We start from the raw sequence: 23,772 nt of genomic DNA on the forward strand, positions 1-23,772 counted from the left end.
AGCAGGATGGGGTGGGACCTGGAGTGTCCTGGTGCATTTGCCATGCACACAAAGGTACCCACTGCAAGCAGAGACCAGCCTGTGGGGTGCCATGGGGGGTGTTTCACCTGGCACAAGAGTAATCAGGGGCTGAGCAGGCTAATGAAATCGATTTCATCATTCTCGGGCTGCTCCAAGGTGGGGATCCAGCCACTCCTGCACATCCTCTAGAGCTGATTGCAATCGTGTGTGCACCCTTGCTGTTTCTCTTGCCCCTTCTTCTTTCAAATATTCCTTTTCTTTTGGATTTAATGGGAAATCTTTTCAAATAATGAGTTGCTCTCTGGACAGCTGGGGGCTTGGCAGTAAGGGGAGCCATGGGGCTGAGCTAATGAGTGGATTCGTAATTAATTAATTGCAGGCAGGTGCAAGTAGAGCCTCCCGTTGTCTCACTCTCTTCTGTCTCTCTCTGAAGAACGCCTCTGTCTCCTGGAGCCTGGCACTATCACCAGCCATCCAACAGGACTGAGCAAAACCTGGTGCCAGCTTTGCAGTGGACAGTGACTCTGGCAGGCTGACTCAGGGAGGCTGGTGCTCCACCTCCTCCCTGAAGGGACCACAGGGAGCCTGTCCATTGCCTCATAATTACCAGGCCCCCTGAACCCTGATGACAAATACCCACAAAGACACATTCTCTCCATTGGGAAGTTCCCAAAGGCCCCTTCCCATGAAAGCTGGATGGCTCTGTTCAATAGCTGCACTGAAATAGCTCACATCTTCCCTCTTTACACCCCAAATGGACAAACCCACCTGGCCATAAAAGGTGTTGGTGAACCCCGAGGTGCTGACTCCTGGTGAGCACTGGGGACCTGACTGCAGCCAGTGCCACCACTGCTGTGTCCCTGCTGTGTCCTTTCATCTTTACTGTGGCTGCTCGGTAGAGCCCTGTGCTGTAAATACAGAAGGTTACACTGAGTTTTGGTCTGTACACATCTGTAGCAAAATTTGCATTGAATTCAATAGGTCGGGGTCATCACTCCCACTGATCAGGTAGAACTAGGCTTTCCCATCAACTCCTGTTACGTGCAGTGACCCATTTGAGGCAACAAACTCACCGTGTCTAAAGCAGTTTAATGGGAAAATAACTAATCCTTAATGTGTTGAGAGGGAATGACTCCTCTCTCAGCTCCTGTGTCATAACTCAGTTGCACTACTAATATCTGAAATGGAAAGCACTGCATTAAACACCCAGCAGCTGTACCCCCGCCTTGGCCCGGGTGCCAAAAATCAACAGAAGAAATACAGCTCTGCTTCCCTGTGCTGCAGCAGGGGGTGGAGGGCTGCAGGGTGAGCCAGCCCATGCTGGTGGCTCAGGACTGTCTGCTGCAATAGATTTTGCTAACATTTCCTTGGTTAAATGTTTACAAACCTAGAGGAAATAGCTGCCCCAGATGTTGCTGATAATTTCCTATCAGGTCCCTCCTGGCGCAGTGCAGGGCTGCTTTGCCACCCTTTGGATCAGCTGCCAATCTCATGCTTAATACCAGACTTGATTTCTCTACAGAGACTGTCAAAATTGTTTTTGCCCTCCTGGTCTCTCAGGTTTATACAGAGTAACTCTGCTCTGGCCACCAGCCCAGCTCTCTTTGCAGCCCGGGAAGCACACTCCCCAGCACAGTGGCTTCAGCAGAGGCACAGGACACCTCGGTGATGGGCTGCGTTGAGCAACACAGCCGTTGCCAAATGCATTTCAACCTCATATTTTACGAAGACATTCAATGTGCTTACCAAGGCTGGGGAGCCTTTTACACCACAGCAATAATCCAGCACTCGGCCATGAAATCCTCAGCACAGTGTCACATCCATCCCTTTCAGCTGAGAAGTTTTATTAACTTAGGGTGTGAAAAGTTTCAGAGACCAAAAGTCTCTCTTCCCTCTGAGAGAAATAAGGATGATTTAAGCAGTCTGGGTGTATTTGAGATGGAGAGTGAGTCCCCCAGCTGACACATCAGAGGGAAAAACTGTAAGCCGAGGCTGCATTTATTAAAGAAGGAAGCTGAGGCTGTGCAAAGCCAACCTTTCTAAGCGCTCCACGAGAGCATTTTAATAAAAAGCACAACAAGCCCACAACAAATCATGTCTTGAAAGAAAAAAAAAAAAAAAAAAAAGTCAATTCCTGTCAAGGTTTGAAGAATCGTTTGAGCTTAAGGAAAAGCGAATTCCTGCTACGCTCCCCTCCCCTGCCCTCCTCTCCCGTGCGTGGAGCAAAGCCATGGCAAACGCCGCCTGTGACACGCCGCAAATCACGGCGGAGAGCGGGGGGGCCACCCCGACCCTCCGCGGGAAGGCCCGCAGAAGGATTGAAGCTTAGAGAAAATGGAATTTATAGTCAAAGCATTAAAATATTAAAGGGCCTTAAAGAACAGCCATGAATCTGATTTCGGAGGGGGGTGGGATGCAAGTCTGTCATCAGGCAGAGACAAACGGCTGCTGGACTTGACAATTCACATAAATCTGGTGGAGGAGAAGAAATAAAGCCCAATCAGACCCAAAAAAAGGAAAAAAAAAAAAAAAAGGTGATGAAAAGATTTTAGGGCATGAAGTGTGAAAAGCAGAGGGAAAGCTAAAGAAGATAAGGAGTTGAAAGCAGAAGAGTGATTATAAAAATAGCAGCAGAAGTACTGATGGAGGTAGAGGAGAGAAATTATTTAAAATGGCCAGAAGTGTCCTGGTGGCATAGGTATTTTTGACAATCTTGCCCAGTACTGCATGATTTTCTTGCACAGCAAGAATTTCTTGGGATGGCTTCAATAGCTCAGGTCTGCACGGACAGGAGGAGGAGCAGGTCCCACCATGCAGAACACCAGCTCTGAGCCCCCCGGCAAAGACGGGTGGGCACAGGCAGCCCCATGTGGCCCCAGTGTCTCCAGGAGTGAAACCCCTCCATTTCCAGAGGCAGAGCAGCACTCACCAGGCCAATCCCCACATCCTGCTCCCCACAAGCAGCAAACCCCATTCCTGAACTGGAGATTTTTTTCCCCCGGGATGTGTCTCCAGGCTGATCTCAGAGCTTCCTCCAGAGCCATGGCCATTGCATGGGGCCAGGTTCTGGACGGTCTATTGTGCAAGAAGTCAGTGGCCAGCCCCACACCCAGCCTGCCCAGCCCCACACCCTTCACCACACCTCACTGGGGACCCCTCCAGTGGGGTCTCCCCCAGAGGCAGCCATGCCCCACTGAGTGGGACAGCTGGGAATCAGCCCCTCAGCGCCTCAGGGGCTGCTGCCACACTTTGTGAGGAGAGACCGCAAATCCAGCCAGGAGCCACAGCCAGGACCCGCTGTAAGTTGGGAAACAGTGTGCAGTGAGGACTGGATTTATGAAATGCTGTCTGTAAGCCAGCCCTCCCTCCGAAACACTAAACAAAAAACAACATTCAGATACATTTCGGAGGAAAACACAAAGCATCTGGTTCCCTTCGCTGGTGTACATAGCAAGAGAAAAGTTGGCAGTACATTTGCTTACCATAAAAGAGAGAGCTATGCAAAAAAAAAGCCACATTAGAGTAGCGTTGCCCAAAACAGAGTTAAATGTCTGCCTTGTTTTGAACGTGCTCATGGTGGAAATGTGAGCAAAGGTCAGTCCAAATTAATGAGAATTGAAAATGAATTGGCTGTTCTGGGACTGGCACCCTGCCACCACATCTCGCCCAGCAATTCTTATTTATCCATTTATTTATTTTGTTGGATGAGGAGACATTCTGCAAACACATAGAAAACCAGGCCTGGCGCTGCCTATGGGTGACACACACCGTTTCAGCCAAGGAGATGGGGCTTGCGGCACCCAAACCTGTGCTCACCACATCCCTCCCTTGCACCCACACAGGAGGTGACGGGAGCCTGGCCTGGAGCCTTCTGGGGGTGCTTTCCCAGGTGGTGCTGACCCTGCCTAAACACCCTGTGCCAAAAGCACATCTGAGGCCTCCCAGCCTGGGCAGGATGAGGATGGGGATAGGCAGGGAAGCTGTGCCACTTCCTGCCACAGGCTGTCCTGTTATCACTGCCTATTGCTGCCACTGCAAGAAAATCCCAGTGCCGGGAAGGTGCCGCTTCCCTGCCAACACGTGGCAGGCCAGTTGTGTCCAGGAGGGTGACAAATGTGCCACCTCAGTTTTATGAAGCAAAGGGAGTTTTCCATGGCTCTTTCTGACACACAGGCAGTGATTACCTGCTGAAGCAGCTAAAAACGTCTGTTTGTTTTGGTTTAGAGGAAAGAAGAAGGAAGAAAAAGCCAGTTCCAGTTCTGGCTTTCTTCCTGGAAAGGGAAAGCCATCTCAGTAACTCTTGCTTTGCTGAACTTCAAATACACAAGTACTCAGTGCCATTCAAGCAGTTCCTTCCAGCTGCAGCAGCAGCACACTCCAAAGGGCTGGGACAAACATAGAGGAAACATGCTGAAGTGGCCAAAGGCAAAGGCAGCAGCAGTTAACCCTTCCCCAGGTACCCCTATGGAGCTGTGTGCCTTGGGGATTTAGGGAAGGGGATGGTGCAAAGCACATCAGCCCACTTCCCTGGGATGAGGAGCCCCACCCTTGTTCCCACCAGCTCTGTGGAGGCCCGGTATAGACACAGGTATCAACAAGGAACATCCCAGTCTGGGCCTGGGAGCATTACGGAGTGAGTCACAGAGTCCCACTTGAAATTGTTTTTCAAAAATAGTCTTTTTTTCTTTTTTTCCAAAGGAAGAAGTTAGACTATGAGCTTAGAAACAATGTTAGCCTCAATTTAAGAGGAAGAGATGGGTAAGAGGCCCCTTTAAGGCAGTTTCACATCTCAGCCACAGCTCATCCATGCTGTTGGCATTGCCCCAGCTGGGGCCACAGGCAGGCACGGGGCTCTGGGCACACACTGGATTAATTATCCCCAGTGGCCATCATCAAACAGCCAGGGCTCTGCTGACAGTGCCATGTCCAAAGCTCATTAAAACAGAGCAGTGCCACGCTTGGGAACAAGCAGTGTTCTGCTCTGGGATAAAACCATTCCAGTAGTGATCTGCAGTCCCTGCCATGCAACGATGCCAGACCACAGCATATGAGCAGGGGGCTGTAATGGGACCTGCAGCTGAGCAGCTCTAAATCAGGATCTATTTCAAGGGCTGAGGAGGACAGTGAAGCTGTGTGGAATGGTGGAGGGTTTGGTGGGTGATTTGGGAGGATGGGAAGGACTGCTGTAATCTTGTATTTCTGGATATCCAGTGTCACAAACAGGACATTGCTCAATGACTTATAAAATTAACACCTCTGCCTGAGGTTATCAGCCTCAGGATGATGACAAGGTTGTGAACACAGCAATGTTGCTGGAATTGAAGAGATTCAGCATTCTGATTCAGGAATAAGGTTTGATGCTTTCCTCAGATACTGGAGATGAAGGAAAGATAATGCTGATGAAGTGCAGGGAGCCACACACAGCCACAGTGACTCATCACAGCTGCCCAGGTGACTTTGCAGGCTGGGGAAATATTAGCACAAGTTTTAACAAGTGTTCCTCCTGATGCCAAGGGATGCCCTGATGAATTTGGATGGCAGTAATAGGGTACTGGGCTCCTCTGACCAAGCAAGGGCACAGAGTTTTCCTCCGGGCAGGCAAGGATATTCGCATCCTAAAAACCTCTGGTTAGGAGACCCAATGTGCATTGTAACACTGTCCCTGACAGAAACAAACACTTCTTCTTCAAACAAGCTGCTAACTATAAGCTAGTTATAAACCACCTCCAGCTGACATCCCCATTTAGGCCAGGCAGGATACACTTTGGCTTGGCCTGCAAACATGGACAGCACTGCCATTCCTTTGCCCGTACCCAGCCCAGAATTCTGCACCTCTTCCCTAAGCACAGGGAACTACAGGATTTGGCCCACTGCAGGACAAGGGCAGGGAGACCTGTTCCTCCTGGCTGTCCCCCTGTCCCACAGTCTCCACGTGGAGGGGCTTCAGAGACACAGCCCAGGACACCCATCTGCATCCACACAAAGAAGTCACAACCTGCAGGTGAGTGTCCTCACATGGAGAAGGAGGCTTCCAGCAGCTGCTGCATCATTCGTGGTGAATGGGTGCTGAGGCTGGAGCTCACATCTGCTGAACACACTGCCTAATATCTGAGTCAGAAATGTTAGCTAGGGTCTTAAGAGTAAACTTTTGTTTGCACTTTCAGAGGAAGAAGATACAACCAATCTTAAAAAAAAAAAAAAAAGAAAGAAAGGATAAATACAATCCATTAGCAAATTAAATAAAATCAAGGCTGGGATTGTTTTGGTGGCACTGGTTTTTGCAAGAGCCCCACACTCCAGCCTCAGAGGTCACTGGCGAGGCAGGATGCTGCCTTTATACTGCTCCTTTGGTGCTCTGCTTTACAGTGGAGATTGATTTAGAAAAAAGAAAAAAAGGATCATTTAAAAAAAAGCTCACCCCTCTCTCTCCTCCACCACCCTCCCCAAGCAGTGATGGGGGATAATGAACTGCTGGGACTGTCATCCAAAGAGTGCTTAATGACAGTATTCACTCTGTGTGTGTAGCATTGGCTGTTCTCAGAGCTCTCATTATGAATAGTTTTCAAGCTGTTTTGACTATTTTCTGTTACAAAGAGGAACTCACTGCTGGCTGCCTATTTTCATCACTAAAGCTGGCCAATGTAATCCACACGGAGCTGTGACACCATGGCCAACCACCAACGCTCCCATTCTCTCGCCTCCAATTTATGGCAGTGGAGAAGGGCCAGGCTCTCCTTCCCTGTCCCTTGCCTTCTCTTCGCTGCTTCTTTTTTGGGCTCACACTATGGTTTTGTAGGTGATGGCTCTCTAAACTCTCTGGCTCCAGCGTCCCGAGTTGCATCCCCATGGGTGTTCATGGCACTGTGGAGCCTGCACCTCTGAATGTCCACTTTTGGGGGCTGTGAGTCCCCACTGCAGGCTTGGCAAGGGGAAGGGGACCCAGCCTGAGCTTCATCTGTGCCGCAGAGACACCATGAAGATGCGCTAAAGCAATCTGTTCTCCCATCTTTTCGCAGACCCTTTGCCGTGAGACACAATATTTCGGAGGGGCAGCTGAAATCTTGCTGGTGTTAATTTAGTTTCGGTCTGCTCGCTGTTAACTTTGGGCTCGCTGCGCTTTTTGTGGCTCCTTTTCTTTATTTCTCTTAAAACAGGGCGAGAAGCAGCTTGGCACCACAGACACTTAAAAGATGTTTGAACATTTGCAAGAGGAAGCAAACACATTTTTTAAATATTATGAAAAGCACCTTGAACAACAACTTCTCTGCAAGATCCTCTCTTGGGCTCCATCCTTTGCTGCAGGAGCCCATCACTTAGCTTGGGAGCAGCTGAGACCCAGTGCATCACTCCACACTTCTGTGCTGCATCTCAGAATCCTGTTCTGGGCAGGCCATCCCCAGGGTTGGGACAGGGACTCAGGGCACAGAGTAGGAAATATGCTGTTCTGAATCCCAGTATTATTAAAAATGATGAGGGACACCCCACAGCAGCTCCTCTCTGCATCCATACTCAACTGCCAGCCCTGAGGAGTGGCTCATAAAAACAAAGAGAAAAATTAATTCACAACATACTCCAGCATTGCCAAGTGAGCAGTGGTTCTGAGCCACTCCTGGGCCTCTCTGAGGTTTTCAGGTATCGTTTCACTGTACATCATTTCATGTACTTACATGAAATTGGGATATAACTTGCCTTTGTTTTTCCCCAAATGAGGCTTTTATAGCGATGCCTTATTTTCTGGTCAACATAAAACTTGAGGGGTGGTTTTTTTTTTAATGAATTGTGTGGAAAACTGGGGGTAGCTAAGCACAGAAAATTTACATGTCTGCTAATGTCCGGAAATAATCTCTTTTTTTCATAAAAAGCCTTTTTCTGGCTAAAAGCCTTTCCTTTCTAGTATTCTAACTCTGCACAAACACATCAGTCTTCACTTGTCTTCTTGTCCCTTCTGACACAGTGCCACGTTCCTCGTGTTTCTCCACTGATTTTTCTTGGTAGAGCCGTGTCCCTGCCAGCTGCCTGGACACAAGCACACAAATCACAGCCTGCAGGCATGGGAGCACTGATGGCCAGCAGAGACCATTAGATCATCTCACCTGACCTTCCCTGATGCAGGGCCGGGTCTGGCATTCAATTACTCCCTACCAAACCCGGTAACTCCTGCTTGGCTCAAGTGTACAGGGCAGAAACGTGTCCTGTCTGCATCCAAATATATCAAAGGCAAAGGAATGCACGGCTCTCCTGGGTAGTTTAATCTTTATTAACATTCGCTTTTTAAAAGGTCTGTTTGATTCACAATTTGAATTTGTCTGGCTTCAGCTTCCAGGCGCGGGCTCTCGCGATGCCTTTCTCCTCTAGATTAAACAGCCTTTTAATACCTGCCTTTCTCTCCCCATGAAGGTACCTCACACAGCACAATTAAGTCACCTCTTAATCTTCTTTTTAATAAGCTAAACAAGCTGAGCTCCTCCAGTTTTGCACTGTAAGACATTCCCCCAGCCCTTCCCAAGGATCAAATCTCTAATTCCACCTGATCCCATGCTGGGGGGGATGTGTGGTGAAGCAGCCCTGTGCAGCTGATGAAATGAAGCAGCTCGCAGGAGAAGGCAGCTTGTCTCTGCTGCCTGCTCCCCCAGCCAGCCTGTATTTTTGGGGAGACTGCTTAGGGGTGTCCAGTGACACTTCACACCCCTCCAGGGACACCTCCCACCAAGTTCCCCAGCTGAGCAATGGCAAGGCACTACCACAGCTGGCCCCACATTTATGTAGTAGATGCGAGACAATCAACAAAATTTAAGGCTGTTTCCTAGTGTGAGGAATTTGGGATGTTCCTAGAGCCACCACCACAATAAGCCATTCTCATCAACTTTAGCCATGGCTAAAATTCACAACTCCCCGTGGTTTTAAGTGGCTTCCTCAAGTTTTAAGCCTTTCTTCCTTCAACATTTACCTGAAGGAACAATAAAACAGCATAGGCAAAAAATGGAAGCCAATGCACATGCAATGCTGCACACATATTATTGGCAAAAGTCATAACTTTTGATCCATTTTTTAATATGTTTAATATTTTGATCCATTTTTTAATATGTTTCCTTCTGAACTGGAGCCCAAGTGCCCCAGCCAGTGCGTGCAGGAAAGGGGATATTTTGGATGATGCAGCTTTACAGCCAGCCAGCCCACAAGATGGATTTTAGCCACAGGCTTCAGCAATACGATTTCACACAGCGTTATAACATTTTAGCTGGGAGAGTAGGCAGGGCCCCTTGCACTCTCCACCGGGTATTTGTCCTGCCTGCGAATCAATTACAGCAGCCACGGCGTGCATTAGGATTGCTGCTTGGCACCTATTTCAGCCCTGATATATGTTGCTCTGCTCCACAGCAAACGACTCAGATAAACCTCCAGGAGGTCGTGTCTGTCAGCAAGGTTTTTATTAGGTGAGCCGTGCCCATTCTCACAACGGTAGGGCTACCTGGCAGAAAATTGTAAGCTGTTTCCCTTGGAGGGGGCAAGCCCTAAATGAGTTTCCTGGTCTCACTTTGGGAACACACTCAGATATTAAAGGGACCAGAGAGTATCATTACTGCCAGGTGATAAAAACAACCACTATTTGGGAAGACTGATGGCCTTTGTAAAAGCTCCCAACAGAAGCTTCATTCTGCACAGTGGATAATAACAGCCGTCTTGGGCTGAAATCCCAAAGCAGCTGCATTTTCCAATGCTACAAAAGTGACTTCAGGATTCCTGGCGCCACATTGCTCAAGCATCACTTTTTGGCAGTCAGAAAGCCCAAGAGCAGTTAATATTCTTCAATGATCACAGCTTAAAGATGTCATCTGCTCTCTCTTCACTTGCAGTTCTGCTTTCGGGATTGCTTTCTTGTCTCAGCAAGGGTGCAGGAGCAGGGGCTACCTGGGGCAGGAAAACCAGTAAACACATCTTGCCCCTTACAATGGGAAGAGAAAGGTTTAAGTCTAACTCTCTGCCACTAAAATAGCTGCCAGCTTGCATTATGACATCATGAGGACATTGTTGCATCACACTACAGACATGACCTTGCGCGACAGCTTGTGCTCTGGGAGCAGGCTGCACCATCTGGTACCATCTCCAGCCCATTTTCACTATTTGCAGTCCCCTGCCTGGCAATCACAGCTCCCTGACCACTCGTCCTGGGGCAAGGCACAGGCTGGGACATCTCATTTTCCTTCCACTCTCCTGGCCATGGCCACATTGAGCAAGCTGTCCCAGCTGAGAAATAGCCACCCTGCACAGGACCCCTTGCTGGGCTGGGGGCTGTGCACAGCAGCCACAGGCTGGCTCCTGCACCAGAGCTGCCCCACACGGGGGACTAGCTTCAGTTTGCTTTCACAACAAGGTGCCCCTTTGCCAGTGTCACTTCCATTCATCCCTGACACCTATTCATCCAGCTCAAGTGTTTTCTTCTGCATGGGTTTTCTTGGCTGTTTTCTCTAGATGAAGATTTTCTGAAGTCTGCTGGTTCCCTTTGTAACCTTTCAAGAGTCCTCTCTGTATGAAGTTCTCTTCACATCATCTCCAACAGATGCGGGCAATAAAGTCGCAGCAGATTTACGAGTTTGAGAATCTCATTATATCTATCAAACCATCAGGAAAAGGAGCTGCCTTTAAAAGAGGCAGGGGATGGATTTTGCTGTTACCTATTGTTTAAAAAGATGAAGAAACCCTCTTCAATCCTTCCCAGACACAACTGTGTAAAAACATCCTCTGAATTCATCAAGCATAATGCCAGCCTATGCCAACATCAGGACACAGTGCCGCAGCTCTTTGGAAAGGTGTGAGCACCCAGCTCCACGTCCGTGCATCTCAGCCAAGTGCCTCAGCTGGCTCCAACTTCAGGCCCAGCCACAATGCTGCTGTGGATGACAATCATTCCAGGCAAACTGTGCTCTTGGAGCCCTGTTAGAGACAAGTTAGAACAGCTTGTGAAGGACAATGGCAGCTCACTGTCTGCCTATGTACGTGAACATGCTTAGCAAAATTCAGGGTGGGACAGGGAGCTCCTCACATGGTGCCCATGCCCTTAAGGGTCCCCAAAAGCGTGACACTATACCCATAAAGCTATGCTTTATGGTTTTGCTATGGAGCCCAAGTAGGACTACCATCCTACCTCCATCCATCCCATCATAGACCCCACACCAAAGCCATCCATCCTGGCAACAGCTTGCCATGAAGGACAAAGGCTGCAAGCAAACCAGGCAGAAGAACGAGAACCAGGGGAACTGACAGTTTTCAGAAGAAGTCAGGTGTCAGGAAAGAGATGACAATCCCCTGTCCCACCCTACACGGCATTGAAACCACTGCCCTAATGAGCCCTCACAGCAAGCACTCACTCCCAGGCTCCGTGGGAGCAGTGCAGCCAGCTCCTCGCCTGTTCCCATGCTCTCCACTCCGCTTTCCCAGCAGCCAGGCCAGCTCTCCTCCAGGGAGCTCCCATCTGCCTGTGCCTGTGGGGATGGGGGTTTGCACCAGGAAGGGCTGACACTGGAGACACTCGGAGGCAGAAGCTTCTGGGTCGTGCTGGAGAGGGTTAAACAAGCGCATTAGCAGGATGCAGCCTGGCGGATCATGGTAATGGGTCATGTGTTTGCCATGTTCCTCAACCACATCAGTCAGGGATTTGTAATGGCTGAAGTCCCCACTTGGGAAATACATTTTCCAGGCATGGTTCCAGCCAAAAGGCAGCTCTGCAGCCCTATTGTGAGCATGATTTTGCAGCTTATTTGCAAATGGTCAGAGACCTGTTTAGCATTTCTCCCATCCCAGCTCATTCCTAAATTGCTCAGGAGTCCCTGCTGTGCTCAGACTTGGAGATGGAGAAGCCCTTGGGCTCATCCCCAAGTCTGTGCTGAGTTACTTTGTTCAGAGCAGGTTGGGAGGGGGTAGCAGGATGTGACAGACATCTGACATGAAATCGTAGCTTCTGCAAGGTCAGCAGGGCTTTGGTCACCAGCTTAGAGCCGCATTTTCAGCTTGAAAATGCTGGTGTCTAGGGCCTTCAGACACTCCCTGCTCTGTTTCACAGATCTGGAGCCTCTTTCTCTGCAAACAAAACAAATCACTTTTGATCTTTCCCATCAGCCTCTTTTGCAAACACACATCCCGTGCGACATCTCTGCTCATACATCAAAACACTTGGAGAAACAAAGCAGAAACCTGTCAACTAAAAAATTAATTAGGATAGAACCCTGAATCTGAACAAATAAGTAAAAACCCCACCTCCCTCCAGCCCTTTAAGCAAAAATCTCCATGCAAGGATTAACTGCCAGTGAGCACTAACAGCCATTTCGCTTGAAAGGTGACTAGTCTGTAGCTGAAATGTCAGAGTTTACTTTGCAAACACTTTTCTGTTTGTTTTTTTTTTTTGTTGTTGTTGTTGTTTGGTTGGGGTTTTTTTTTACAAAAGAAGAGGGAAAAAGCCCACTTGTCACAGTCGAGACTGCCACAATACACAGAGTATCATCATACAATTTCAGAAGGCTTTAAGCATTTACCCATACAGAGTAACATCATATCACTTCAGAAGACTGCAAACGTCTACCCTTCTTGTTCTTTAGCCCAACCTTTGATATCCTCATCATTCATGCATGGTACCTGTGTGCCCTCTGTTCCCTTTGGTGGTTGCTCAGTGCACCTGGGCACTCCATGGCTCATGGCTTTCAATGATGCTCACCTGCTTTTCACAGCTGTAGCCCACTGCGGCTGAGGCTCAGCCCCACTCCCAATTACCACAAACCGTGTACCTACACAGTAGGTACACCCTTGGCCATTGCAAATCCTCACTGTTGTATGAAGCAAAACATCACATCCCATCTGAAAATATTCATTTGTGATGATATTTTGTCTCATGCTGATCTAATTTGTGAGCTGTGGTGAGGCACATCCTGTGTTCAAAGAGTCACTGTATGTGTAGGTCTGAATCCAGGCCCTGATGGAATGGGAGTCCCCATGTGCAGATCCCTGGCCTTGGCTGGCTGGACTCTGTGCTGGGGATGCAGCCATGCTTTAGCAGCGCCCAGACGCTGCAGCTCAGAGCACCCGCCTGGCTCTTGGGCTGAGTGAGCGTGCAGCAGATCAGGGGCTGGCCATTCACAGGAACTTCCACCCCTGCAAACCTCTTGACAACAACAGCAGCTGAGGCAAGCAGCACTTCCATGAGCCGTGCCAGAGGAGGAAGGCCTTGGAGGGCAGTGGCTGTGGGGCAGCTGGCCGAATGGCAGCTGGCAGCAGAGGTGCTGGAGCGCCGCTAGAGCAAGTGCTCTGCACAAACCCAAGCGCACCCCAGCCCAGTGCACCCAGGCCACCATGCCAGCAAATGGCCCAGTGTCAGAGTGTGGGACTCCACAATGTCCCCGTGGTCCCAGTGATGGGGCAGCAGTGACACCAAAGGAACATCTCACTGGTTCTGAGCTGGAAGGAGACAGGGAGCTGTGGCCCACTGTAGGCTGGCAGTGACCACTACCAGCACACCAGCTTCTGCCTCTTCCCTTAGCACAGCATAAAATACAGCTGATAGAGGAGTTTTGGTGCAATCTACAGACAGATTTCAGTGCAAGAGTCAGCAAAAATGTCTTCTGCTTGGAAAAAAAAAAAAAAGCCCAATCAGGAGCAGAGACAAAGTCTGATTTAGAAGAGAGGGGGGAGGAAAACCAATCTACAAAGAAAAGAGACAACAGTTTTGGCCAACACACCATGGCATCCATTAAATAAAATAACCTGTCATTTGCATTCACTTGGCAAGTGACTAGACCTGAACTTGGCTGCACACTTGATGATCCACCATTACTTTCCAGGGAGAAGGTTGAAATATTCTTATTCCTATTCATTAGGCCAAAGTAATTCTCTTAATGCCACTGAACCAGCCATGGACAAGATGCTGCACATAATGTCATTGGCAGTGTTGCTAAATGAAATCCCTCTGCAAGCAGTCAGGGGAATCAATACTCACAGTAATTTGTCCTTCCAAGTTTTCCTCCCACGCCATCTTATTTGTGGTGTCAGCCTGTGCCAGCTCCATCTACCTCAGCCATGTGTGGGGCATGGAGAGTCCTGGGGCTGGGCGGATGCCCCAGTTAGGTGCTCTGCCTCTGCCACTCTCCTCCATTTAGGAGCTGCCTCCCAGACTCATGGGCAGCACCTCTGTATGGCCCAACATGTTATGGGGAGACAGGCTTTGTTGTAAGACTGATCAGAGCCAAAAGAGAGATATGAGGTGCTCTCCCCTGGCTCCTTCCAGTATGAAGGGCTGATTTTGTAACACATACCAGAATGGAATCATGGCTTTTTCCAGTAATTGGAAATACAGCAAAGCTTTCATTAAATTACTAGCCAGAAATTCAGCTTCTGTTAGACGATGCTGCCACACCACGGCAAACAGGCCATCAGTGAGTGCAGGGCCCAGGGACAACCCAGCCCTCACACATTAGCTGCAGTAAATCTTTATTGCTTCCTGAGCCCTTGCTTTGGAACACATTAAACATCAATATCGCAGCACTCAATGTCGCCCAATATTATATCAAATCATTAGCAAAAGGTTAATCATTACAAAAAGAAGAGGTCTCAGATGACAAAACACTCATTTCCTATGTGAAAGCACTGCCATTACCACAGCAGCACAAATGTTCGGGCTCAGTGGCACTCCTCGCTACCTGAAAGTGCCACCATGACTGGTAGGTGTAGGTAGAAGGGCCCCTGTCTCTCCACCGTCAGAAGGGACATGCCCAAGGGACAGACAAGTTCCATCCAAATCACCATCTTCCCCAGCCAGCGTGGGAGCCAGCTCAGTGGCAGAAACCTCCCCCAGGATTAGGCCTGAAATAGGATTGCAGTTGCAGCCGCTGCCACCCCACAGCGCAGCCAGCCAGGAGCCCTGCAAACCCAGGGAGGTCTGCACAGCAGGAGGGCCCCTTTAGAGTTCTGTCCTGTCATAAAAAATATATATTACCAAGTTCAAACCCTTGTGTTTCTTTTCTGCTGGCATAATAACTTTGAAATGTATTATTGCTGAGACACTCGCCTCTCTCTCTCTGCCAACAGCTCCCTGGAGAAAAGCACTAGCAAAAGAAAAAAACTTTTTACAGCTTCTTCATAAAAGAAGTCAGCAATCCACTGGACCTAATCAACTTTTCCTAGAGATGATGGGAACAGAGCTTCAGCTGCAGTACACAAGTAGAACCTCATTGGTATGTTAAAGAGAAGGTTCCAAATGTGTTCTCTGTCTTAGCTGGTCTCTGCCATGGAAGCAAAAGTTTGTGTTGCTGCCTCCTCTGCCAGCTTTGCTAGGAAAGGGTGGAGGACCAATACTGCAGTCTAGGAAGAACTAATAGGAATAGAGAAGCATTTAAGTAAAACCACTCACTAACACTACAGAAATCCTTACCAGGTCAGCCTGCCAATGCATCAGCACAGCTGGATGGTGTGTATGAAGAGAACCCACAGCTGATTTAGAATAACTGCCTAAATCAGGTGGTTTTAGGCTGCTCTTTTCACTCAGCCACAAAACACTGGTGCCAGAAATCTCAGCAAGAGCCACATTAGTGGCTGGTCTTTCCACCGCCAGGAGTTGTGTCGTCTGCGGGAGAAGACTTCCATTTCAGAAAGCACCTGATGGCCTCTGAGCTAATTTTCCCTGCTCCCAGAGATATAGGCAGCCACAGATGTGTTTAGAACTTTGATTATTTTTTTAAATCATTGGAGAAATCATCTTGCCAGAGAACAGTTGGAAATGATAGTCCTAAGCAGCTCAGAGGCAGCTCAGCTGGCAGACTTCAAAATAGGGCCATTGTATTGAGCATTTAAACTGGAAAAAATTAATGGTTTGGCAGTGAGAGACTAGATCAAAAACTGATGCTGTCCTGGGGTTTTGCAAGTAGGCAAGGACCAAGGGCACGAGGTGGGGCTAAGCTGGCCCAGCATGCTGCTCAGCTCTGCAGAATGGGGGCTGAGCCAGGTAGGGTGTCCCTGCCATGGGCAGCTCAGACCCCAGGCAGCAGCACCCCAGCAGCACCCCAAGTCACTTGGCCTTGCTGCATCCTGGTTCCCTTCACCTGTCACCAGGGACACCAGCACTCTCTCACCTGGCAGCACGTTTGGGAGTGGGAGAGCATCCCAACACGGAATGGGAGAGCATCCTGCCCAGCAGATCCGGGATCTCAACCCATGCTGCAAAATCTGGATCCCAATGCCGTTGTTTCTGGGGTGTGTGCTGGCTGCAGCAGCAGCAGTGGCCAGCTACAGGCGCCTGAGAAACAAGTGTATGAGGCAGTGGTTTGGGGCAGACCACAGGGGACTACTTCTTCCTTTCCTTCAATTCCTAGTGGAGAAATAGAAAGGCAAGTGTAATCAATTTGGCATGTATCTATTTACTATGAGCACATACAAAAGACTCATAACAAATCTCCTCCCCCACCTTTGGCAGCCAGCCTGCATGTTGGCAAGCAAAAGATATTATCTTAAAGATTCACTGCAATACCCTGAGTCATGCTGGAAGTTTGAATCCACCAGGAAGCCTGCTGAAGTCAAGGTCCTAGTGCGGGGACGCTGCCTTCCTTTGTATTGCTCACAGCGATGTTCACTGGGTCGAACGCTCCACAGCACCAAGGGGCTCATGGAGAGGAACACTTCACCCGCCTGTTTAAAAAGTGGGAGAGAGGAGCGTCCAGCCCTGGCCCTAGGACAAAGATTACAACAGCACCGCTCCACCGAAATTCTGCCTCAGCCATCTGGGCTTTAATTGGAACTCCAGCTAAACCTCACCTTCCTTTGCACAGCCCCTGGGGGCAAGTGAGGCTGCTGAGGTGGCTGCCTTGGGGCGCCAGGCTGTAGGAGACGCAGTCAGCTGGGGTATGTGACAGAGGAGCAAAGGCAGTGGAGCTCAACTGATTTACATCAGCCGAGGAACTACCGCACGGTTGGGCAACAGAGCATAGCCATTCAGGGAGAAACAGCAAATTCAAAGCCCAGCATTAACACAACTCTCAGCTGAGCAACTCAAGGACTCCGAGGAGAAGAAACTCCAACCATGCAGCTGTCTTAAATCAGGTGGATTTGGAAGCCGAGAGATTTTTCATGTCCTCATCAGGCAAACTGGGACTCATGGAGCAGAAACCTGAACTTTTCTGGGGGAAGAGGTCTTCTTCTCCCAAACTGTAGCATTTTCTGTAAAAGCGGGTATTTGTTCCCACTATTTCAGTGACAGTCACTTTTCAGAGTAGCCAGTGCTCAGCAGAAATAAAGTCATACAGCCTCTGCAGATGAGGGGATACTGCATACCTTAGTAGTCCTCAGCAGACAGAAGAGCCTGGACCACAAAATATGTTTTAACCAGACTGTGCAGCAACAAGTTTTCAGCCATCCCTGGACAGAAAACCAGCACAGCAAAATGCTGCATCACTGAAATCCATTTGAGGGAAAGGGGGCTCACAGGGGGCTTTGCAGTCTGCACTGGCACAGAGGCCCTGGATGTACATCGGAACCACATTTTGGGGAGAGGCAGACACAAAATGTGTCACGTTATGGTCATCTGCAAACAGCCAGATGGAATTAGCACGTTTGTGGCAATGCTAGTTATTGCAGGGAGATGTATAGATCTGAAGGCTAAAGGATCAGATAAAATAATTTCATGTGAACTCCTGCAAGACACAGGCCACAGAAACACAAGCCCATAATTTTTGTCTGACCCCAGGCTTGTCTCTTAGAGAGATCTTCAGTCTGGATTTGAAGATACTGAAGGATGGAAACTCTTCCATTCTTCCAAATACATTAGTAGGAAATCTTAAGCATTAACAAGGGAGGCACCTCGTTTTCACCTGTCTTCATCTTTCAGGCATTGTATATTGTTATGCTTTTGTCCTCCAAATTAAACGGCACTCTGGTCCCAGAAGGCTTATTTCTAAATAACTACTTGGAGATGATGATCCAGTCACCTCTTAACCTTTCCTTTGTTATGCTAAATTAGGTTAAACTTCCTTCATGGCTCCCTTCAGAGAGAGTTTTCCAACCTCTGAACCTCCTTCTGTCCCAAGGCAACCCCTGGCAACAGCTCCAGCCCCATTGCCCCACCAAAGGAGCTGCTTAATTGAGCAGGAAGCCAAAGCTGATTTAATTAAGCAAATTACTCTGGAAGGCAAGGAAATATGCTGATGGACACACCCTTGGTGTCCTGAGGCTTCCACAAAACTTCCTCGTCCCATACTGGATACTCTGATACCCGACCATCATCCCTCCGTGAGTGCCCTGCCAATGGCACCCTGCCTGGTGCCCCTGCTGGTGCCATCACCCCAGCCGCATGGCCCTGACTTTCCAAGGGCACCGGGAGATGCTGTGCACAGCCAAATCTGTTAAGCAATTAATTAACAGTGATAATTAACCTCTTCGATTACTTTTTATGCCTTCCCAGCAAAACTCTGGGGTGCTTTTGTTTACTCGCTGTGTGGCAACTGCTTGATGGATTTATATGAAGTAAATTAATAAATAGGAAGTACCCATGGAAAGAAATAATTGGAAGGACTTAGTGTCACTGATTAAATTATCCATTCAAAAAGCAAGCGTTTCAGCAAAGCTTTTTTCTTCTCTCCTACATCTGCACATCAGGAGCTCAGTGCCTGCCAGGCCACCTTTCCCTGCGCCGGCGGATCTCTCCTTAAAGCCCATCACTGCCACAGCGCTTCAAAGGCACGTGGCGGTGGCTGACAGCGAGCATGACATTTGTCACGCTGACCTTCACCACCGCATCATTCCCCCTGCTGTCCCAACACCCGTCTTTCTGCCCACGCCTCCGTGGCTGCCTCCCCCGAGCCCCACACTGACATTTCCAGCTCGGCGGCGCAGGGACTGTCCAGCTTCAGCAGGAGAGCGCAGGGCGCAGCCTCGGGTCGGGCCGGGCCGCGGGGCGGGCGGGGGCCCTCGGGCTCTGGAGCCGGCACGGCTGAGCCCCTCGGGCTCTGGGGCTGCCACCGGCGGGGCCCCGCGGGCTCTGGGGATGCCACCGGCCGGGCCCCTCCGGCTCTGGGGCCGCCCCCGGCGGGGCCCCGCGGGCTCTGGGGCCGGGCACGGCGGGCACAGCGCGGGGCCTGCTCGGTGCGTGAGCCCCGAGCTCCATCTAGCGGGGCCGGCAGGGGCCAGGCCGGGCCCGTCTGTAGAGCCCCGCGCTGCCGGGGAGGGGACACCGCTGCCGCCGGAGGCTGCCAGCCCTCGCCCAGAGCCCCCGCCACCGCTCGGCTGCCCACCAGGCCCGTGTCCCTGCAGAGGTTCGGGGGGTTACTCTCTAAGATGAGCCCGTAATGACAGGAGAAGAGAGCCCGTGCTGCCGAAAGGAGCGGGGAACTGGCTGGGGAGAGTGGTTTGCGGTGGCAAGGGGCTGTGCCGGCACAGGGGGCCCCAGAAGGAATGGGTTCCAAAGGACCATCTACAAATACCACCCCGGGCACACGCACACGATGCAACACTGCATCCCCGGGGCCTTCCCGGGCAGAGCTGCACCGGGGTTGGTGTTGCGAGGTATGATAACATCAACCCAGATGACTGCTGTACCTGCGGCAGAGCAAGCACATCCCAGGGTCAGAGTTTAGCCAAGGACTTCAGTGGGGTGAGGAATGTTTGCATCTTCCCCTCCTTTCTAAACCCCAGTGCTTTAGTGACATAAGGCCAGCACTGATACCAGCTGCAGGCTTTCTAAATTGCTCTTTGCCTCTCTTCTCTCTGGCTTTTTCTCTCAAAGATTTCTCACTAAAACACTCATGGAAAAGTTCACAGGTTGCTTTTATGAGTAAGTTATTTATAATCTGCTGGCTGTTCATGTATAGTTCCCTAGACTTTTTAGATTTTATTTTCTCTGTAAACTTGGAGAAGGGATGCAGACAGATTCAAGGCCTAGGTGACATTTTCAGACACTGCTCTGCTCCAGAAGTCACAAGGTCTGAGCTTTTGCATCCCATTCTCCATAGGAAATTAACAGGTCCCTCCCAGCAAAGTAAGAAGGTTAGATAGTCACTTCTGGCTTTACTTTTGCCTGAAGGATGCAGGATTTGGTGTTCCCGTGGAGTCCTGAGAGCACACTTGGCATGGGGTGAGAGGAGCTGCTGCCCAAACCTAGTATCCAGGTGGTGCTTGAAGCTCATACCCCATATGAGAGGGAGGTGGATCAGCCCTCCTTCTGGCTCGGTCCCCTTCCCCCACCATTTACCAGTGCTTAAAGAAAACAAGTTTGTAGCGCAGAACATCATGACATTTGCCCTAAAAAAATTAAAGAAAGCAACAGAAGTTAACTTACCCCCTTTATTTAAGTCAATGGGGTAAGAGTTCAGTTTTTTCTCTGCAGCATTGAGAGCAGCCACCTTTCCCTTTCGAAAGGAAGACCGGAATTGGTCACTGAGGCTTTAGGGAAAGTTCAGCTCCTAGAAGGACTGGTAACACAGGGGCCCTGCTTCCTACAGGATGGAGAAGAGCTGCAACCACCCTCTGTGTTTCTCCAGTTTTGTGTTGACATTTTTATTTTGTGTTGCTCCTTATCAGCTCAGGGCCAGCCTGGCCCACAGGCAGCTGATGACATTTCCAATCATCGGCATTTTTCCAGTTGAGCTGAGATTAAGCCAGTGTCTTCTCCTAAGGACTTGGACATTAAAGGACTGAAAGAGTGCTAACAGCCTCATCAACGACCTAGGCTTTCCGTGGTCTCGCAGTGCCCCTGCCATCGTGCCTGCTGTGTTTCAGAGCTGGTGCCACCTGCACCTGGAAAGGTTCAGGGAGGGCTGATGGCCAAGCCAGCAGGGTGCTGTGGTGTCCTGTGCTGTGCTGTGCTGGCACACGGATCTCAGGCACTGCCGACACCGTGGCTGGCTGCTTCCACCTGGCCAATCAAATGAGTCCAGACATCACCCACCTCTTCTGCCAGAAAAACCAGAATAAATTGTAAATCAGGGTCTGCAAAAGCTTTGCCAGCAATGCTCCTGCCTGTCCCAGGCTGCCCACCTGTTGCAGCAGGGTTGGCTCTGACTCTCTATAGGAATAGCGTTGGGCGCCAGATTCCCAAATTGCATTTGACGCTCCAGGGCAGAAGTCCATACCCAGGACACCAAATGGTCTGAGTCAGCTTTTCTGCACCTGAAAACATCACCAATTTAAAGTCTTTTTGTTCTGGCTTTCCCAGGATGTATCAAGAACTTGACTCAAGAACACAGCCTGCAGCCCGGTGAGACGCCAACTCTTAGGCATATAAAAGTGTATGGAGAAACATATTTCTCCATGTATTGAAGCTTAATTTTATGTGGTCTGGACATTGCCTTATGGAGGAAAGGGCAGGACAGGACAGGTAAAAAATGACAGTCTGCTTTATGGATGTGCACGCACACCTGGCTCAGTTCATTCTGAGAAATCCCCTCTGAAAGCCCCCACTTTGGCACTGTGGCAGGGGAAGCTCGCTCAAATATGTGCCCACAGATTCACAGCTAACAAACTAGGTACTGGTGTTTAGGAAGGCAGAAAAAATGGCATGTGTGTCTTGGCAGGTGTCTGTAATAACAGATAACAGTAATCATAATAACAAAAATTACAATAATCATAAGAAACAGTAATAAAGAACCCTGCATGCTGCCAGCTGGACTGAATTGCCTGTGCAGAGCAGTCCATGAGCTCTCCCCGCTCAGAAAGCAGAGATACCACATTATCAAACAATTCCTCATCTGGAGAGAGCCAATGAGCGTGGGCTGCTTCCTCTGTCTCTTTACCCCCAACAAAATCTTCCACCAGCAGTGAAAAAATCACTTACATTGTAGGCATTCACCAGAAATCAAAGCCCTGGCAAGTTATTACCCTGACACTCTTCCCAAGAGGAGGTTAATGCTGAGTTCTTTATCCCTTCTCTATTCCTGCTTTCCCTGACAACCTTGATTTCTTTGCATTTGCAGGCAGTTCTGCTCTATTTGACACAGCTCACCTGCCTGTCTAATGGCTTCACATCGTCCGTCTGTCCTGCGAAGCAACCGCCCCTACAGCAGCTCTGCCTGTCCCACCTGCATGCTCAGCCTGGTGTTTCTTCAGCAACTCAGCTTTGGAAACACATTTCGTTCTCATCCAGTGCAAGGGACGAGCTGAAGCTGTGAATGGCAGCCTTGCACAGCACTGCCCACAGCTGGACTATGAGGAGGTGGCAGCCTCAGCCCTCTGTGGGAGGTGAGGAGATGCGAGCGGGCGAAGGAGGGCAGCTGGCATCCCCTGGCCAGGCACAGGGCTGATCTGCTCAGGAGCCAGCCAGCCTCCGATGCAGGAGGAGCTGCACTGTACCCCTGTGGGATGGAGGGCAGGGGAGATTTGGGATCAAGCAGCTGCTCCTGCAAGACAGGTATTGGATGTTAGATTTAAAATTAAGATTTGCCATGTTTTGTACTCTACGTGTCCCTGAGACTTCTGGCTCCTGGCTGGGCAGCAGAGAGCCCAAGAGATAGGCCAGTACCCTGAGCCGTGCCACCCACCCACAAAGCAACCTGGCAGCTGAGGTGACTACAATATAATTCTGTTTCCTAAGAACAATGTTTCTATTTCCCCAGGAAGGCTCCCTGGGCCTCACCCCAGCAGCCCCACGGGCACTATCTCGGGGATGCCGTGGGCAAGGCTTCAACAACCTGCTGCCTTGGCCAGCCGTGCACCCCTGCCCCAGCCCGCTGCTGAAGCTCCTGCTGTCACTGCCTGTCTCTGAGGGGCACAAAGGTCCAGGGAGCAACTCCACCCATATTCCCCCAGCATGACATCCCACTGGGTGGGCTGTGAGGGTGTTGGAGTTGCCAGAGCTCCTGCCAGCCTGGCAGCATTGTAGGAGAGCTCTGCCTGCTGACCCGAGCCCCAGGACATGACAGAAAGCCGTGTGTGCTGACAGAGAGCACAGCAATGGCCTTCCTGTGTGCTGTTGGGATGCTGTTATGTTTTCTATGTACAGTGAGATCAAAATATGAGCTTTCAAAATGACTTGAGATTAGCTGGAGGGAAACAACAGAGAGGAAGTGCAAAGCACATTCCTGCTTGGTTTAACTGCTTGCATACCACGCACACACTGCCCTTTGGCAAAGCCCAGCCCAAAGCCCAGCCCTGGTGGGCTCTGGAAAATGGCACCCTTGGCTGAGGGCACATGGATCCTCTTCAAAAGTGACCAAGGCTGTTCTGGGCTCAGCAAGGACCAGGCAGGTCCCCTGGGCCTAAATCTCCCCTTCTGGCTCTGGTACAGGGTCTCAACTGGGCTCGGGTACCCTGGAACGAGGCTCAAGGTGATCTTGAGTCCTCAGCTATAATCAGCTGTGCTGAAGAGAACCATAGAGAGCTGTTCCCAAAGCCACTGGAGGACGGGGGGAGAGCAGGGGCTGCTGTTTTCGCAGGGATCACCACTATCACATGCACACTGCTGGACATGCTGAGGAGCTGTCCCCACCATGCTGTGCACAGCCACACCAGCCTGCCTGCCTGCCAGCCCAGCAGGTCTGCGGAGCACATTCCAGCTGTTTACATGCTTAAGATATGCAGATACATGAGGCACGGGCCTCAGACACCAAAATACCTCATTGTACTTGCAAATGAAGCATCTCAGTATTTAAGTGCACAGAATTTGCAGGTGCCATTAATTTTCCCCACAGTTTGGTGTCTGGTGTTAACTGGAGGCAAGAGAGTTGTCAACAGGAAAGCACACCTGCAGTTTTGAGGCTGCCTTAAAATCAGTGACAAAACAGCTACAAAACC

At 50.0% G+C, this 23,772-nt stretch overlaps 1 long non-coding RNA gene across 1 annotated transcript; it reads right to left on the minus strand.

The window, feature by feature from the left end:
- Positions 1-9,124: 9,124 nt before the first annotated feature.
- Positions 9,125-19,071, minus strand: LOC119703562. The gene is made up of 3 exons (XR_005257657.1): positions 18,862-19,071; positions 16,131-16,366; positions 9,125-10,953 (listed from the first exon to the last, which is right to left on the minus strand). It is a non-coding gene; the product is annotated as an uncharacterized LOC119703562 (long non-coding RNA).
- Between the last annotated feature and the right edge of the window lie 4,701 nt (positions 19,072-23,772).

This window comes from Motacilla alba, chromosome 7 (genome assembly GCF_015832195.1).
Source record: "Motacilla alba alba isolate MOTALB_02 chromosome 7, Motacilla_alba_V1.0_pri, whole genome shotgun sequence".
In the NCBI taxonomy this organism is placed as follows: Eukaryota; Metazoa; Chordata; class Aves; order Passeriformes; family Motacillidae; genus Motacilla; species Motacilla alba.